This window comes from Panthera tigris, chromosome D1 (assembly GCF_018350195.1).
Source record: "Panthera tigris isolate Pti1 chromosome D1, P.tigris_Pti1_mat1.1, whole genome shotgun sequence".
Lineage (NCBI taxonomy): Eukaryota > Metazoa > Chordata > Mammalia > Carnivora > Felidae > Panthera > Panthera tigris.
In genome coordinates, this window is record NC_056669.1 from 105,155,647 (window position 1) to 105,174,065 (window position 18,419).

Sequence of the window (18,419 nt, forward strand, 5' to 3'; positions counted from 1 at the left end):
AGCCCGATGTGGGACTTGAACTCACGAACCTCGAGATACGACCTGAGCCGAAGTTGGACGCTCAGCTGAGCCACCTGGGTGTCCCCCCGTTCAATTTGCCTTTAACATCATCTGAATGGCAACAGATTCCTTCATGGGGCAGAGTTTTCAAGCCAGGAATGTGCCTTTGAGGCTACCTGATCTAATACTCCTGTTCAGTCACTCAGCTAACAAAGCGTGGCTCATAACTGGTCAGAGCACATTCCAAATGCCCGAACTTTCTAATCAGGAGTCAGACAGAAGGAAACGAAGAGTTGGAATCAAACCAATGAGGAAATGTGTTGAGGGGCCATCCAAGTCCCTGACCCTTCCCTCGGCTTCTCCTTGTCCTTCTGAGCGATACTCACGTTTCGGGGCAATTGCTTCCAGAAGCCGCCCCTGCGTGCCGGACACAGTTGCCTGACAGGTGGCAGAGCAGGCTGGGGCCGCATGAGGTCTCATCCCCTCCCGTTGTCCCTCCTGCCTGTCCATTAGCGCTGTGTCCTGTGTGGGCTGCACCCCCGTCCCTGTGCTTAAGTCTCTCCTCCCCAAAGCTGTCCCCTTTGACATATCAGACCTACCCTTCCCCCAAACTCCAGTCCAAACCCTGCCTCTGCCAGGAAGCTTCCAAGATGGGAGCTAATCTCCTTCCTCCTCTAACGGGGGTCCCTTCTGCCTTTCCCGAGTGACAGTAGGCACTTGTGTGCCACGGCACTATCATTCCTCCGTTGCCAAGAGGAGACTGAGGACTCAGTGGACACAGGAAGCTCTCTGTCCTCTCCGCTCCTGGCCCTGGGCCGTGACAGCGCCTCTGAGCAAACTCTGGGTGGCTGAATGGAGTTGTGGAAAGGTCGAATCCTTGCCCCAGAAGGGTCCTTCCCTCTCTGAGATACGGTTCTCTGCACTTAACTGGGACTAAGGGGGGACCCGTCCTCCATTCTTCCTCTTAGGAATCTCACGAGTTGGAATTGGTCTCTGGAGTTTGCCTTAAGCCCCATCAGCCTAGTCACCCCTTCAGCCCTGAACTCCTGCATTCCAAGGGAGGGGGTCCTCGGGCCCAAGCTATCCAGCTGAGTGGGGTTTACTCAGTCCCTTTTCTTAAAAAAGAATCTGATCATAATAAAAATTACTGATGAATGATAAAAGCTAATGCTTGTTGAGTCTCTACTAAATATATGTCAAACATGCCACTTGACGGATGAGGAAACTGAGGCAGGGGACTACAGAGTAACCTGCCCAAGAACACCCACGGTTTGAATTCAGGGCCCACACTCCTAGCCGTTCCTCACCCCCTGCCCCCTGCCCAGATCACTCGGCCCTCCGCTCCAGCTCGTCCTTGGCTCCTCACCCCTCTCTGTTTGCCCAGGACCCCTGATGGGGCAGCCCACACAGGGGTTTAGTAAATGCTTATGAGACAAGTGAATGGAATCAGGGAGTTCTGTCTATCAGGTTATCCCTAGGAGGGCCTCGAAGGCATGAGAAGGAACAACGAAAGTGCCGAAAGCCCAGCTCCCAGGACCTTCTGTCACTCTCCACCACATCTAGGAAGGGGGACGTTTCCGAAAAGTTCCTGGATTCCAGATTGACTCTCTTCACTGTTGACGTAAGACGGAGGGCATGGGTGCGGCTGCCTCTTGGCCAGACCCCGTGAGAGACCTCCAGGGGAAAACCACACCGTGGAGGGCAATGGCTTCTGAGGTTGTGCCTGAGGTGGATGGATGAGAGAGCAGGGAGGTCTGCCTGAGTCAGGAGGGTTTTGATTTCCAGCAACAAAACCCAACCCACACTAGCTTAGCAACGAAGGAGATTTATTGGCTCATGTGGCTGAGAAATCAGGAAGTGGACTTGAGGCACGGTTTCATCAAGGCTCGGGCCCCATGCCTCTGCCATTCCCTCTCAGGTCTGCTCCTATCCATGGAGCTTCATCCCCAGGCTATCTTCCAGCAGCATCGAGGGTGGCAGACCTCCTTCTTCTTCCGGGGGAATGTTAGACACCGCCCCACCCCCATCTCACAAGCGTTGTCTGACTGGGTCTCACTTGACCCAGGACTGCCTCTCCGAGTGTCTACTTCTAATTTTTTTTTTAATGTTTTATTTTATTTTTGAGAGAGAGAGAGAGAGAGAGAGAGTGAGACTGGGGGAGGGGCAGAGAGAGAGAGGGAGACACAGAATCCGAAGCAGGCTCCAGGCTCCGAGCTGTCAGCGCAGAGCCCGACGCGGGGCTCGAACTCACGAACCATGAGGTTATGACCTGAGCCGAAGTTGGACGCTCAACCGACTGAGCCACCCAGGTGCCAGTGATATTTTCAGACGATAATTCTGTTTTTAATCTTTTGGGGGAAACTTCCTCATTCTTCTTACGGCTACGGAGTACTCTGCTGTGTGGATGTACTCTTGTTTATTGGTTATTGAAAACAGAGCTGCAATCAACAGCCACATCCCTCCGTCTTTTTGTATTATTTGCAGTGGATCCGTAGGATAGATTCCTAGAAGTGGGATTGCAGGATCAACGGATCATGCGGTTTTATTAGGTATTGGCAAACTCCCTTCCGTAGGGACAGTCCCATTTCGCATTCACATGGGCAAAGTGTGAGACTATTTGTTTTCTCAGGCCGGGACAGAAGAGGATTTTGTTAAACTTTTGGATTTTGGCCAGCCCGATCAGCCACAATAGTTCCTTGGGGCAATTTGCATTTCTTTCACTAAGTGAGGTTGACCATCTTTCCGTGTGGTTTGGAAACACTTGCCTTGCCTCTTCCGAAAACTGGTTATATTTTTAGTACATTTTTCTCCCCGGTGGTTGGGCTTTTAACTTACACGAGGGGCGCTTTCTACGCTAAGAATATTAACGCGTTCTCTGTGATGCAACTTGTGAATCTTTTTTTTTTTTTTTTTACTAGTTGATCATTTGTCTTTTTCATTTTACTTCCGTATTTATTTCAATCTAATTTAACTTTTTTTGCCACGCAAAACTTCAACTCCTTGCAACGTATTAATCTTCCCTTGTATTGCTTCTGGGTGTTGAGTCAGGATTAAGAAAGCTTTGCTCGCTCCCAAGCTATAGAAGAATTTCCCGGTGGCCCCTTGTACTTGGATGGTGTCCTTTTACACTTAAATGGCCAATCCCTTCGGAAGGTATTGTGGTAAAGGACAGGAACACCTCCAATTGTTCCTGGTTCCCCAGGACTCTCCAGTTACCTGAGCACTAACTGAAATCACCCATTCTTTCCCCCCACCCCAGATTCCTGACCCTGCCTGTATCTCACACGAGCTCTCCACAGGCAACGGGGGCCATTTCTGGATTTTTGCATTCTGCCGTCCGGAAGAACACTTCCCGCTGCTCTGGGGTTGGTGAGAGCACAAGTTCAAAGAGCTAAAAGCATCAGAAAAAGGGGCTTGGGCCTTGTTGTCTGAGCAACGGTCAAAACACTTCGGCCTTGGGGAAGCGAGGTCTCTTGCCGAAACTCTCCTGGCTAGAAACACAAGCTGCGGAGGCAGAGCAGATGGGGGAGAGGGATGGCTGGGACCAGCCTTTAATGATGTGATAAGCCGTCTTTCTGCAAGACAGGCTTGAAGTTTAGAGGGGGGGAGAGATCATTTCTAGCTTGGGCGCTCCAGGGGGGGATAAGCTGAATTGATTTTGCTATATGACGTAGAAGTTAAGTAAATATCGATGAGTTGGGGAGGGAAATCGATTCAATTTGCAAATCGATCTGCCGATCGATTTTGGGCGGGTCTGCCTCCAGCGAGTGCTGTGAGTGAGTCTGGAGGGGTCTTTTGGGAGGATTGCAGCTCTCAGCTTCCTTCCAGCACCTAAAAGGGAGACCCTGAAGGTCGCGGGCAGGGTGACGGGCACAGGAAGTGGAGGCCCGTCCTGCTCGCCTCTCTGGAGGGACACCTGAATGATGTCGTACCAGCTCTGCTCGCTGGACAGCGTCACTGAGAGGATCGACCCTGTGGAATGGGACTTACAGTCAAGTATCCCACAATATTATTATTGTTCATATGGCCCGGATTTTGCAAACACTGCCCCCCCCCCCCACCAAACAGCCACTCACAGCTTAGCCACTCTGACCCCTGCACCTCCCTTATTACCCTGAGGTGACCCTGACGCCCCAGTCTCGTAGAATCAGACGTTGTTTAAGAGTTAAAGGGAGTCTAGAAGTCACGGTGTCCCTCTCGGTGTTGGCTGTGTCGGTTTAGGTGGAGAACGGTGGCAGGTGTGGACCCCAGCTCTCTTAGGACTTAGCTTCGTGGGAAGCCGGGGATCCCAAGGGAGCGTGTCCTGCCCCTCAGCTGCCTGCGGAGGGAGGAGTTGCCTGGGTTGTCTGGCTCTAATCCAGTCTGCCCCACATGCAGGCCTCGTCCAGATCCGGGACCCGCTCTTCTGGAGGCTCAGCATGGGTGGGGTGGGGGCGCCCACCACGAGAGGTACCCCCCTTTCTCTGCTGGGCTGCCGCAGAACTGAGCCGTGCCTTCTTTGAATGAAGTGACCTCTGCCCATTCCTCAGCCCCTGCGTAGTCACACCCACGTCCTCTGAGTACCCCCTGCTCTGACGCCTGCCCACCCCCCACTCTGTCTGTCTGTCTTCAGACTGGCCACCCATTTCCTTTGCCTTTGCCCCATCTGGCCTGCCTTCCCGCCTCCTCTCTGTCGGTCCCCTCCCCAGCCTCTCACTCTCCTCCCTGCCAGAGTGGTGGTCAAGGCAGAGGCAGAGGGAGTCATCTCCCTCTTGCAGGGTCTGGGTCTCTCTTTGTGTTGCCCACAGTGGCTGGTGGAGAATGGCTTTTGAAGGGCCCTAAAGAGAAACCCTCCAGGACTTCCCTGAAATGACAAAAGCAAGTAGGCGGCCCCCTGTGCCTTGGGATAGGGGTCGAATCATCTGACCTATCACTGAGGCCCTTGGACATCTTCCTGACCAAGTAAGTAAACTAGACCGTCGTGAGCCACGCCGGTGCCCAGACGGCTCGGAGGCTGGAGGAAGGAAGCCAGCTTTGGGGCTGAGCTGAGCCACTGGGTGAGGATGCCTGGGAGAGAAGGCCTCGGCAGGGAGCCTGCTGGGACGTTAACCGGTAAACTTGCCTGGCTCCGCATCTCCTGGGAGAAGAGCGCAAGGCCCCTGCTCACTGGGCTCGAAGCAGCATGTGGGGCCCACCTTGCCAAAAAGGACCGTCTTGGTTGGTCAGTTTCCAAGGCATTTGCATCCAGAGGGAAGTGAGAGGGAGCATTGCGCACGGTCAGGAAGCTTTGTCACCCCCTACCCCTGGCACGTGGGAGCCAGCAGTCTGTACCAGTGCTCCCTGAGGCCCTGAAAAGAGAACACGAGGCAGTCCTCTGTCCTTCTCAAGGTCCTAGCTCGCCGTCCGGAAGAGGAGAGGCTACCCCAGCAAAGAGCTCTCTCCCTTGTCACGATGAGCCTCGATGTGAACGTGTATGAAGGTCAGGCAGATACAGGCGAGTTCTTGCTTTCATCACGATCCCTGCAAGGAACCAGACGGAAGGGAAAACAATCTCGAGAGGCTCCCCAGAGATCTCCCTGGATCTCCCAGTGTGGACATATTTGATGTCCCTCAGGACACGCTGCTCCCTCTGCCTGGATGCCCTTGCCCCAAATCTTTGCTGGACTGGCCTCTTGGTGCCGATGGCTCTGCTCAAGGGTCAGCTCCTAGCGGCCTTCTCTGACCCCTATCCAAAGTGGCCTATCCCCCTAGGACTCAGTCCCTCTCTAAATAACTGCTGTTTCTTCCTTACAGTAGTCAGTATTATTTCTGTTTAATAGACTTACGTCCCTTTTCCAGCCTCCACTGACAGGAACGCGAACTCTCGGGGAGCCAGGCCGCTCCGTGGTGATCATCGCCGTATCCCGGTGCCTGGAGGGGTGCCTGGCACCTGGTGGGTGTTTGGGCGGCAGCTGCAGAAGTGGTGGGTGGTCTTGGGTTGTGATGGAGAAAGGAAGAAGGTGGTTTGGAGAAGAGCGGAGATGCAGGGAGGAGATACCTTTTCCTTTCCATCAGCTTTCCTCAGCTTTCCTCCTCGTGTGCCTCTTGAGGGGCTGATCATGTGAAGAAAGAGACATCCCACGGACCCTGTCCCTTTGAGTGCCTTCACCAGGGGTCAGGCAGAGGGCAATTTTTCTCTGTGTGACGCTGGAACCCGGGAGCCCCATGCTGGGGAAAGTGGGGTGGGCCCCTTTGACCTGCTGAACTTTATTTTTTATTTATTATTTTTTTTAATGTTTATTTATTTTTTGAGACAGAGAGAGACAGAGCATGAATGGGGGAGGGTCAGAGAGAGAGGGAGACACAGAATCTGAAGCAGGCTCCAAGGCTCTGAGCTGTCAGCACAGAGCCCGACGCGGGGCTCGAACTCAGACCGGGAGATCATGACCTGAGCCGAAGTCGGACGCTTAACCGACTGAGCCACCCAGGCGCCCCTAACCTGCTGTACTTTAAATGTCAGTTACCCAGCTGGGAACAGGTTGAAGGATTTCCTTCCAGTTGGTCTGTCCACAAGCTCCAAGCTCTTCTGGCAAACGAGGTCCCCTTAACTTTGCCTCGTGCTGGTCCCACTTGCTAGTTTGGTTGAGTTCCTTAGACGCGGAATCTGAGACGGAGGTTTTGTGCACAGGCCACGGGAAGGGAGAGCTCTCGGGATGACAGCCGGTCTGAGAGGGGAAGCAGGGGGCGCCTGGGTGGCTCCGTCGGTTAAGCATCCGATTTTGGCTCAGGTCACGATCTCGAGATTCGTGGGTTCAAGCCCCGCGTCGGGCTCTGGGCTGACAGCTCAGAGCCTGGAGCCTACTTCGGATTCTGTGTCTCCCTCTCTCTCTGCCCCTCTCTACTCACATTCTGTCTCTCTGTCTCTCTCTAAAAAAAAGAAAGAAAGAAAAAAGAGGGGAAGCAGGAAGGGGCAGATGGAGAGGCCAGGCAAGGCTGTTTTCAGCTGAGGTCTGACCACAGCCAGATCCTCTGGGAGTTCTGAAGTCAGTGGCACCACAGGGCTGTTCCATCTCGACACAAGGGGATGGGATTTTGTAGCCCCGTGTCATACAGTCTTTGCGGCAAATCGCCCGCAACAGGGTGTCATGACTAGATGGCTCCTGTCCACCGAGGCAATTCTCCGGATTGCCGGAGAATTGCTCTGTGGGCCAGCAGCAGACCACACTCACAGCCAGGATTAGAACCCGTGATGCCACTCGAATGTCCCCATTGCCACGTCTAGGGGACGGGACGTGTTTTCTAACTCACTTGTCTGATGTCAATGCTTTCGTGTTTCTGGGTGTTGGCCTTGTTTCCATTACCGGTCGGAAAGTTCTAACTCTGTCGTCTTACCCAGGCTGACCTACTGCTCAGAGGAGCCATGAACCACAATTCCCTGGGGAAACACACACACATATGGCAGCAGCCTCTAGGGTCAGGTGCGTGGGACTTCCAGAGGAAGTGAAAACGACAGCAGCAGCCGGACCACCCAGGCCAGCTGGCCAGAGCCCAACCCCATGGCTCGCTTTGCCCTGTGACCCAGAGCAAGCCTGTTCTCCCTGAACCGAAGTTCACTAGCCCCACAGTGGACGGCAGAACTAAGCCACTTATTAATGCCACTGCCACCAAGGGTCCCCTCAGGGCCCGAGGGGGATCAGAAAGACTCTGAGGCCTGGCCGCCAGACTTTGCTCTTACGAAGCAAGGAGGTTCAAACTCTCTCCTTCTCCCCCTCCTTCCCTCACTCCCTGTCTCTCCTTAATGTGTGTTTGCCCTAAGACCCAGCCCTGGGATACCCAGGAGTGGACAGAAGGACACACAAAAGGCAAAAAAGATGTTCCTAGGACAACTCGGAGGCCAGGGTCACTTCTGTTCTCTAACAGTGCTGAGAAAGGACGTGCGCATAGACCAGAATTCTGAGCAGGAGCCAAGGTGGCAGCTGGGCCGGGCCCCCAAACCAATCTGGAGGAGGAAAACAGTGCAAAGAAAGATGTTATTCAGGCCACAAGCAGTCCGTCTCTCCTGCTCAACCTCTCCCTCGCCCTCTGAAATTCTTCTTCCTACTCACGGGCTCCAGCCTTTTCCGTCCTGTGACTAGTACGTTGGAGGGGGTGTGTGTGTGTCAGGAAAACAGGTTGCCCTGACGTTGCCTGGCCAGATGACTGCAAATGGCAAGTCATGGGCCACGCAGGGATCCGGGATCAGTGCTGTCCCCCAGATACCAGCTGTCAGCCCCTTGGTGTCTTCCATTTACCACCACGGAGGGGACCAAGGGTTTTTCTCTCCCTCAAACCGTACGGTTAGACTTGGAGCCTCTTCTTTTTTTTTTTTTTTTTTTTTTTAATTTTTTAAAAAAAATCTTCTTTCCAATGTTTCTTTACTTTTGAGAGAGAGACAGAGCGTGAGCGGGGGAGGAGCAGACAGAGAGGGAGACCCAGAATCCGAAGCAGGCTCCAGGCTCCAAGCTGTCAGCCCAGAGCCTGACGCGGGGCTCGAGCCCACAAACCGTGAGATCATGACCTGAGCCGAAGTCAGATGTTTAACCGACTGAGCCACCAGGTGCCCCTCGGAGCCTCTTCTTTTTGGAAGGCTTGTGGGGGACTGAGAGGAAGGGCAGCTGAGGTAAAGTATGGGGGCCACCAGCTTCCCCAGGGAAAGGGATTTCTAGGCCAAGACCTTGTGGAGTCTGTTTGTGTCCATCTGGCGTGGTGAAAAGAAAGGAAGTGATTCTCAGCGTGTGTCTATCCCTGCACGATAAAAGGAAGGAACTATTGATAGACAGCATCTCGGATGAATCACAAAGGCCTCAGGCGGAGTGAAAGCAGCCAGTCTCCAAAGGTTAGATACGGCCAGGTTCTATTTCTATGACGTTCTCGGGGGCAAAACTGTATGGAGGGCGAACAGGTGAGTGGTTGCCAGAGGTCACAAGTGGGGAATGGAAAGGCCCAGCAGGAGGGAGTTTTGGCAGGATCGTTGTGTATTCCGTTTTGGGGACAGTTACACGGATCTGTGGATGTGCTAAAATTCAAAGAATTGAGGGGCACCTGGGTGGCTCTGCTCTCGCTCTCTCTCAAAATAAATAAACATTAAAAAAGTAAAAAATAAATAAAATTCAAAGAATCGTACACCCCCGAAGAGGTCAATTGTATTGTAGTGACAATTTTTCAAGTAAGAACTTTAAAAGTTAATGATGACTGGGGCACCGGGGTGGCTTAGTCGGTTAAGCATCCGGCTCTTGATTTCAGCTCGGGTCACGATCTCGTGGTTCCTGAGTTCTAGCCCCGTGTCAGGCTCTGGGCAGACAGCACACAGAGCTGGCTTAGAATTCTCTTCTCTTTCCCTCTCTCTCTGCCCTTCCACCCACACGCGCTGCCTCTCGAGCTCCCTCTCTCTCTCTCTCTCTCTCTCTGAAAATAAATAGATAAAACTTAAAAAAACGTTAACGATGATAGTAATGGCTGACATTAGCTTTCTATGTACCCAACTCTGTGCTGAGTGTGATGCCTCCATTATCTCATTTATTCCTCTCGATAAGTCCATTTGGCGCTCAGATGATGATGCACCTTGTTCAAGGTCAGGTAGTAGTCAGTGGCAGAGCAGGGACGTGGACCCCTGTTCTGCCTGACTCAAGAGCCTGAGATCTAATCACTGTGCCTCATTTGGAAGAGGTGGGGTTGAGAGCAGAAGTTTGCTTGTGGAAACATTCTATTTTAGGTTCCCCTGGATCACTGAAGTGGAGACGTCCCGTTGGTGGTTGATTTCGACATTCTGGAACTCAGAGAAGGCTGACTTAGCAGTGCAGGCGTGGGGGTCGCCGGCATATGAATGGGGCTGAAGAGCCTGGGAGATGGACACATCTGACCGGAAAGAACTAGAAGGAGACTCAGAGAAGGACCAAGGCAGAAGCCCAGCACCCGCACACCTAAACGCAGTCACTCACACACCGCCCTCACTGTTTATTTGCCACATCAGTACACGCCCCCTCTTGTTTTCTAGTAAACAGAGAGTTCTTGAAGTTCTCCTACTTTTTAATGTAGTGAGTTTATTTCAAAAGGAAATTTGTACATAATGGGTGAAAAAAATCAACGTCAGAGCCATGAAGGGCATTGACGATATAAACACAACGGAAACGAAACAATACCACACAATTCCAGCTAGGTAGAGGACATCTGCAAATGTTCGTCCTGTGTTCAAGACGGAGCTGCCCCCAGTTGAGCCCCGGTCCCAGAAGAAGCGAGGATTGAGAGAGAGTCAAAAAGGAAGTTAACTTAGTGACCCTTAAAATCAGCTCTCTGGACACCGGCGGGAGCCACGCTCTTTGTTTAAAGCAGAGGCCCTCAACCTTTCTCCGTGAAGGGCCAAATAACAAATATTTAGACTTCGAGGGCCACTTGTATGCCTGCTACATATCGCTCCCCCCCCCCCCCCCGCCACTGTCCTTGTCTTGAAATCCTTTAGAACCATTCTTAGTCCTGGTTGGATTAAAAACAGGCCCAGGGCTGGGTCTGGCCCACGGGCTGTAGTTTGACACCTCCCCGATTTAAAGGATGGTGAGAAGAAGGCCAGACCGCCAACGAGACAGGTGTTTATGGTGTCACAGGGGGTTCCTAGGCACTCAACTCCGGATGGCGCAGTAGCGTTCCCACCCCAGCCATCAAAGGCCCTTCTCTGCCTCTGTTTTTAGGCTCCCACGCAGGCCATTCCTTGTCCCCCAGGAGTCTCGTGGGAGATTTGGCCACACCTCCCTTGTGGACGGTTTCACAAGATCAGAGCCTCTCAGAACTGGTTGTTCAGGGGGCCGCTTTGGGGCTAGATCAGCATTTCATTACCAAGACTTCCCTCCAGACTCTGTGGGTCCCTCTTCTGACGTCACTCCTTGCATATTTCCTTCCCTCCGGGCCTCTCTGTGCCTCGGATGAAGGCCTCACTGTTCCTTCCTCACTGAAGGCTAGCCACACTGAGGTCACCTATGACCTCAGATCACCGCGGCCGCCATCAAGTCCTTCCCTCCCTCCTGTCAGGACGTGGAGTTCAACGGCCCCTCCCCCACCTCAGGTTCCGGTGGGTCTTCCTTCCATTGGAGGTGGAAGGGATGTTCTGGGTCTTCCAGGGCAAGGCCTTAAGAAGTCCTGCAAGGCTCTCATGGAAACTGCCTTTGGACATTTGTTTAGGGTGGAGCCAGCTGCCCTGAAAGAAGTTTGACAATCCCAAGACCGCCATGTTGTGAGGACATCCAGGCTAGTCAAGTGGAGAGAACACGTGGAAAGAGCAATGCTTGGGGTCCCCAGCTGTCCCAGCCCAGGAGCCACACACTGAAGCAGAGAAACCTTCAGATGGGCTCCAGCCCCCACTGCGACCTCATGAGACCCCAAGTGAGAATTGCCCCACTGAGCCCAGCTGACTCCTAGACCATGAGAGATAATAATAAATTATCCTGTTTAAGCCATTACGTCTTGGGATTTTTTTTCTTCAAATGCTTGTTTATTTTTGAGAGAGGTGGGGGAGGGGCAGAGAGAGAGAGAGAGAGAGAGAGAGAGAGAGGATCCGAAGCAGGCTCTGCGCTGACAGCAGAGAGCCCGATGTGGGGCTCGAACTCACGCACCGTGAGATCGTGACCCGAGCTGAAGCCGGACACTCACCAGACTGAGCCACCCAGGGGCCCCTGGGGTGTTTGTTTACACCTCGATAAACATTTGGAACACCACCCGAAAGTGAAGTCTCATCCAGGAAGTTGTCTGTCACGCTCAGGCACAAGTTTTAAAACTCTCTTTTCCAGTCCAAACCAGAAGAATTATCCTCAGCTTTGCAGGTCAGTCTCTGGTCCCTCCATCAGAAAATCGTATACATTTTGCACCTGAGTCTAGTTGTCCAAAATCAGGCGTCCTTGGGCTGGTCAGTTGTGGCAGGTACTTGGGGTCAATTGACTCAAAGTCATCCCCCAAACCTTTCTTCCTGTCTTCCTCTCACTGCGAAGCTTGGGAAGGCCAGATACACCCTTTCTGGCTTTGCCGTGGAAGACTTTATAACCCCTCTGGCCAATGAGGTGAAGAAAGGGTTGGATTCTTGAAAATAGTCTTCGCTTGCTGATAAGGAAGAAACTCTGCCTGGTATCACCCCCTGTTTCCTGCTTCTGAACATGGTGTAAAAATGTGATGTATGGGGCTGCTGCAACCATCTTGACACCATGAGGGGAAAGCTAAGAGAATGAGAAAGACCACAGCCCAGAGCCCTGTCATTTTATATGAGAAAAATAAACAACTATTTCTTTAAGATGTTGTTGGTCAGGGTTTCTTTTATTATTATTGTTGTTTTTCTTACTATTATTATTATTATTTACTATTATTACTATTATTATATTATTATTATTATTATTATTACTATTATTATTACTAGCTATGGCATCAGTCGTGTCCACTTTAGGGACAAAAGGTCTCATTTTTCCCTATAGAGGGAAAATTTATTTTCCGGTCTTCCACAATAAGCCAGATTTTGATCTGCAGCCAGAGATTCAGGTGGAGGGAGAAGGAAGGTCCCTTTACCTGGGGCTTGAGCTGGGGTTTGGGGGGCACAGGGGTTCTGACAGTGAGGTCTTGGGGTACAGTTTATGTGTGCTCTCCCCACTACAGAGCCTAAGGAGCTTCTCCAGCTTCAGCCCTGGGTCTTGGTCACATGAGGCATCAAAGATGTCCCCCCTGAACCAGGGAGCTCGCCCTGATACTGATGGTGGGCAGGGGCAGGGGCAGGGGTAGGAGATGGCCCCAGCCACAGATACTGAGTCAGATAAACAGACTGGGCTGCAACCCCAGCTCTGCCACTGTCTGTGTGTCGCTGTATCTTGCCCAACTTCCTGAGGGCAAGTGCTCTGAGCCTTCATCCATGAATAGGACACTCTGTGTTCATGGGGAACAGGCTTTCCCCGGGCCCCTGGTCTCTGAGCTTCTTCTCAGAAACATGAGCAATTCTGGGCAGCCAGGGGCCCTCCCTCAACTGGCAGTCAGCAGTGCCGTGCTGGGAGCCTCCATTGTAACAGGTCCCTGGAAATGGGAACCTGAGATCCCGGAGGGCCGACAGCAGCTCAAAGTCATGTAGCTTCCCGAGCACCAGGTATGGGGGGGCGGCAGGGAGGGGGCAGGAGGAAGACAAAGATGAGTCAGAGGAAATCTCACCTTGAGCGATGCGGAATAGGGAAAGGATCCAGGTTCCTAAGCCCATCCACCTGCTGTCAGCCCCCTCCAGCTTGCTTCCTGCTGCTGGGGCAGAGAGGTGGGTGGGCTCTAGGCTACACCATGGTGTGTGGGGGGGGGGATGGATGGGGGAGGGCAGCGGATCCCAGAAAGCTGGCAGTCCTGGCCTCTGGAAAGTTCAGTTTTTCTCCCTGGCTCCCCGGGAGGCAGAGCTACTGGGAATTTCCCACCACCCACCGTGCCTCGGGCTTTCCTGGAACCTTCTGTACAGCCAGCCAAGAAAGGATCTGCCCACAGTCCCCTGGAGCTACAAATCTTCTCCCTGTGCTCGGGGAGGACTGTCTTACCTCTGCCCTGGGGAACGCCTTCAATTACAACAGTAACAAACAAAAATATGATTCTGGCCATGGGAACGCTGTTTGTGTTCTACGTGATGTTTTCATACCTTATCCCATTCAGTTCTCTGAACAAGTCTGACAAGTATTCTGTTGGTTTTACAGATGAGGAAACGGGAGCAAAGACGCTGAGTAACCTCCAAGGGGTCACGCCAGCCGGGAAGTGACATGACCACAATTCTCACTCAGGCTTATTGACCTTACCCTCTGGCTTCCTTGTTTGTTACACCTCCGATCTCAACCCCCCAGCCATCCCCCGCCCACCCCACCCGGTACTCTTTGAGTGGGATAGTGGCCTGCGTTGGGAGGGTGGGGCCAAGGAAGCTTCCTGCAGCTGACTCCCATGGTGCCACATCCAAAGAGCACGCAACTCATTCGATTTCGGTGATTTGAGCTCAGCAAAAAGACACTAAAAATAGAGAGCCATGAACGCAGATGCCAAATTTAAGAAAATGCTTGAATTCTCTCGAACGGAGGAGACGTTTGGGGAGAGTTACACTGGGGCTTCTACTGAATCTGCTACCTTTTTAAAAAATATTTTCTTACTGAGAAAACAAGAGCCACACATGGTCCAGTGTTGAGGTTGGCGGTAGGTACACAGATCTCTGTTACGTTATCGTCTGTACCTTTTCCTGTAAGCTTAAAATATTTCGTAATGAAAACTATTTGCCATGTTTGTCCTTCTGCGGGGCACTGTGGTAGGGTGAATAATGCACCCCCCACAGGCCCTGTGAACATGTCAAGGCAAAAGGGATCTTGCAGATATGATTAAGTTGGGGATTTTGAGACAGGATTATATTGGGTGGGTCTGAGGTAGTCATAAAGATCATTATAAGAGAGGGGCAGTTGCAGAAGAGTCTGGAGATGTGAAAACAGAAGCGTAAATCGGAATGATGTGGTTATGGGTGGAGGAACGTGGGGAGCCCCTATGAACTAGAAGAGCCAAGGAGTTGATTCTCCCTGAGAGTCTCCAGAAGGAACATGACCCTGGCCACACCTTTCCAGCTCCTGAAGGACTCATTTTATTTTATTTTATTTTTTTATTTTTATTTTTTTTAACGTTTATTTATTTTCGAGACAGAGAGAGACAGAGCGTGAACGGGGGAGGGTCAGAGAGAGAGGGAGACACAGAATCCGAAGCAGGCTCCAGGCTCTGAGCGGTCAGCACAGAGCCCGACGCGGGGCTCGAACTCACGGACCGCGAGATCATGACCTGAGCCGACGTCGGACGCTTAGCCGACTGAGCCACCCAGGCGCCCCCTGAAGGACTCATTTTAGACTTGACCTCTGTAAGATAATGAACCTGTGTTGTTTCAAGCCACTAAGTTTGTGGCCATTTGTCACAACCACTATAGAACATGCATGCTTATAGCATGGTCTACAACTACACCGGTCGATGGTGATACAATTTCTCAAAGTGAGGACAAGAGGCCCAGGGAGGGCACCCCTCCTACCCAGGATGGCTCAGCCAGGATTCCTGAGTCCTGAGTCCCCAGCCCTGTACTTTCGATAGAGTCTGGTCAGCTCTAACTTCAGCAGGAGAGCAAGGATGCAAAAGGCTCATGGAACCAAGAGCCCTGACCTGCTTGGCCAACCATCAACACTCTATCCTGGCCTCAAATACCCAGTTTCTTCTGGGGTCTGGGTACCAAGATACAAGATGCCCCTCGTCCAAGATTTAACTGCCTAGGTCTTCTCTTCTGAGTCTTGCAAATGAAAAGACTGATTTTCCAACAGGTGGGTACCCAAGCGCTTCTAATCCCTTGTCCCATCCCCTCGACTTGCTTGTTTTTCTGCTGCCCTAGAGGTCACTGGGCAGGTGGCTTCTGACCTCCAAGCCAACTCAACAATTCTTTGTGAGCACCCAGTCTGCAATGGTGCTGAGTTCTGGTGGGGGGGGGGGTGGCAGGGATGGTGCCCTGCCCCACTCACCTCAGGAGCTTACGAACCAGCAGGGGTAACTGTGGCACATACCTGGAAAGTCGCAGAACAAGGCGCATGTGACTAGCGGGAGGGAGGGCTCGGAGATTCCACACTTAGCGATTCACTTGTTTGTTAGGGCTCCAAACTCCTTTCCCATCTGCCCACCTAGACTCTAAACTCTGAAAATGCGATCCTTTGTCTTGAGGGAGCAAAGAGTCTTACTAGAGAACCAAAACCACAGCAAAATTAAAAATTCACTAGCAATGCCCGGTAGTATTGGTAAGGATGTGAGTGCCCCGGCATTGTCTCAGGCCAACTACGGGGATTCAGAGAGGAGAGAGTACAGAATGCTCTTCAGCGGAGGTGGGACTCCAGATGGGTCCTGAAGACCCTCAGAACTTGTGCTGAGAAAGGCGTGGGCATTCTCAGCCATAGGAGGTGGTAGTCAGAGATTTGAAGAGAAGGCCACAGGATGAGCCAAAGGTATGAGGGTGCCGGCAGAAAAAGGTATTCCCAGTTAGGAGTGGGCTGTCAGGAGGGGCTGGCGTTAGCCCAGGTCAAGTTTTGTGTGGACGAGATAATCTATGCTCATTAAATCAAACCGATGTTAACCCCAAGTGCCCCTTGAGTGGCTTATCAGGGCCTCCTTAGTACCTGTTCAACCTTCCGTGGGGAGTCTGTCCGGGCGGCACCGAGCGGGAACTCAGGTAGTCCAGAGAATCTGACGGGGCAGGTGGCCTGAACAAACAGGATACGGAGGAAATATCTGAGAGGGAGGGATAGTCTTATAATTAAATGGGCTCAAAGGCATGGTGGAGGGTATGAAGGTCAAAGAGTATGTGTTGAAGTGGTAAGGGTTAACAGGAAGCATTGAGTAAAGGAGATTATTTGCAGGAATAATGAAAAACACACCAACAAGGATTTAGGGCCACTTTCCCGGGAGAAGGGAAATCAATCAGAACTTCCGCAGGAAGCGGCCAGAGTATTTTGTCGTTCACATTCAAATAGGACCAAAGGACAATTTAAAGCCACTGTCGTACAGCCAGAGGGGGTCCTCCGGACCGAGGAAGAAGGTAGAGGAGGGGGACTGTCCCACAGTGGCTGAGCCTGTATTGAGGACGGGGGACTTGGCAGCCAGTGGGGACCGGGAGGGACATTGCGCAGAGCCCGCTCCAATAGGGTTAAGATGAAATGTTAGAGAGAAAACAAGGGCGAGGAGAGGACTGGTGGACACCGTGCCATTCGAACACAAGAGAGGAAGAGGGGGAGAGGAGATAAAAGCTGGAGGCCAGTGAGAAGGATGGTGGGAAGACATGTTCTGAGGGTCTTCATGGACATGTCTATGTCTATGTCTCATGTCTACGGCCATACCACCTTGAACGCGCCCGATCTTGTCTGATCTCGGAAGCCAAGCAGGGTCGGGCCTGGTTAGTACTTGGATGGGAGAATAACGTACAGTAACCAAGACGGGGCAAAAACAAGATGATAATGCAGAAAGCCAAGTCCCTGAGAACAATAGGTCATGGGAGAGAAGAACAAAGGCCCCAGAGCAGTCACACTGTGGTCCCCAGGATTCGGTAACACAAAGGGGGCTAAGAGCATCTGCCAAACATGGGGACAAGTGCCCTGCTGTCTGGCTGATCTGGGAAACTGGGCTCTACAGTCAACTGAGTGTTTACTCTGTGACAAGCGTTGACCTACAGTGAGCTTTCGTGAATCAGATGGGCTTTCCTCGTGGAGTGAGCTGTTCGGGGTCTTGTACTCCAGCGGGGCCGGGGTGGGGGGTGCGGCATCACGGCCGCCAAGGTGACCGCAAGTCCTCGTCCAGGCCATTCGGGGCCCTGGGACGTCAGATGGGGGCAGCGTGCCTCCGATGGCGCTCCAAGTAAAAGTCAGAGCCCGGCTCCGTTGCCAGCGTTTGGTAGTTTCTGATAGTTCTGTCTGATCTGGACGGGAGTGTAGGGCACGTCATAAGGGCCAGTATGACACCGCAGTTGCAATGCAGGCTCCATGCTGGGGCGGCCCGGGTTCACACCCCTGCTTTGCTCCTTCCTATCAGTGAGGACGTTGGCCTTGATTTTATGACCTGTGTATCACGACGATACCGGCCTCACAGGGTTGTCGCGAACATTGAATGGGTGCGCACGTGTTAAGTGCTTGGAACAGTGCCACGTTAGTAATTAGGACTTGTTGGCGTTCACAAGCACAAAACACTGGGACAGGAAGTAGAAGGAAGATAGCCTGAGGGAGGAGAAGCCACTTTTGGGCAGGCTGCATGCCTGGCTTACATAGCGGGGGGTCAGAGAGATGGAAAGGGGGTTCCATGGGGGTCTGGGTGGGGCCTTTCTTGGGTCCACTGGCATTTCTTATTTGCACTAAGTCTAAGAGACAGAACCAAAGGCCTCGTCCATTCACCAAGTAATCACTAATGCTCGTCCTGGCTGAGTTGGGTGCCGGGTCCTGGGCTTTATTGCTCCCTGCCCTGGAGATCTGTCCCACGGTCCGGCTCTTTGACATCTGAAGAAACCAAATCTCTGCCACTTGCTGGTGGTTCGGCCTTCTATGCCTTTGGTTTCCTGCTGTACCTCAGAGACCTCTGGTGAAGATCCAGTGGGTAAGTAAACAAAGACCAACGAAGCGGGATCCCCGATGAGCGCTGTTTTCGAAGCTCGCGTGCGGATGGGTTACAGGCCTAACTGAAACATAAACTATGAAAGACTAGAGACTATCTGTAAGGTAATGTCTTTATAGACTACAGGTGAGGAAGGACTCTTCTTAAAAACTTCAAAAGCACCATCGTAAGACTCAAAATTAGTGGGATCCCTCGAAATAAAGGATTTCTATAAAACAAAGGACACAGCGGGTCAAAGATAACGAGCAGATAACAGACTGGGAACAGATAGCGAATATCTCAAGCCAAAA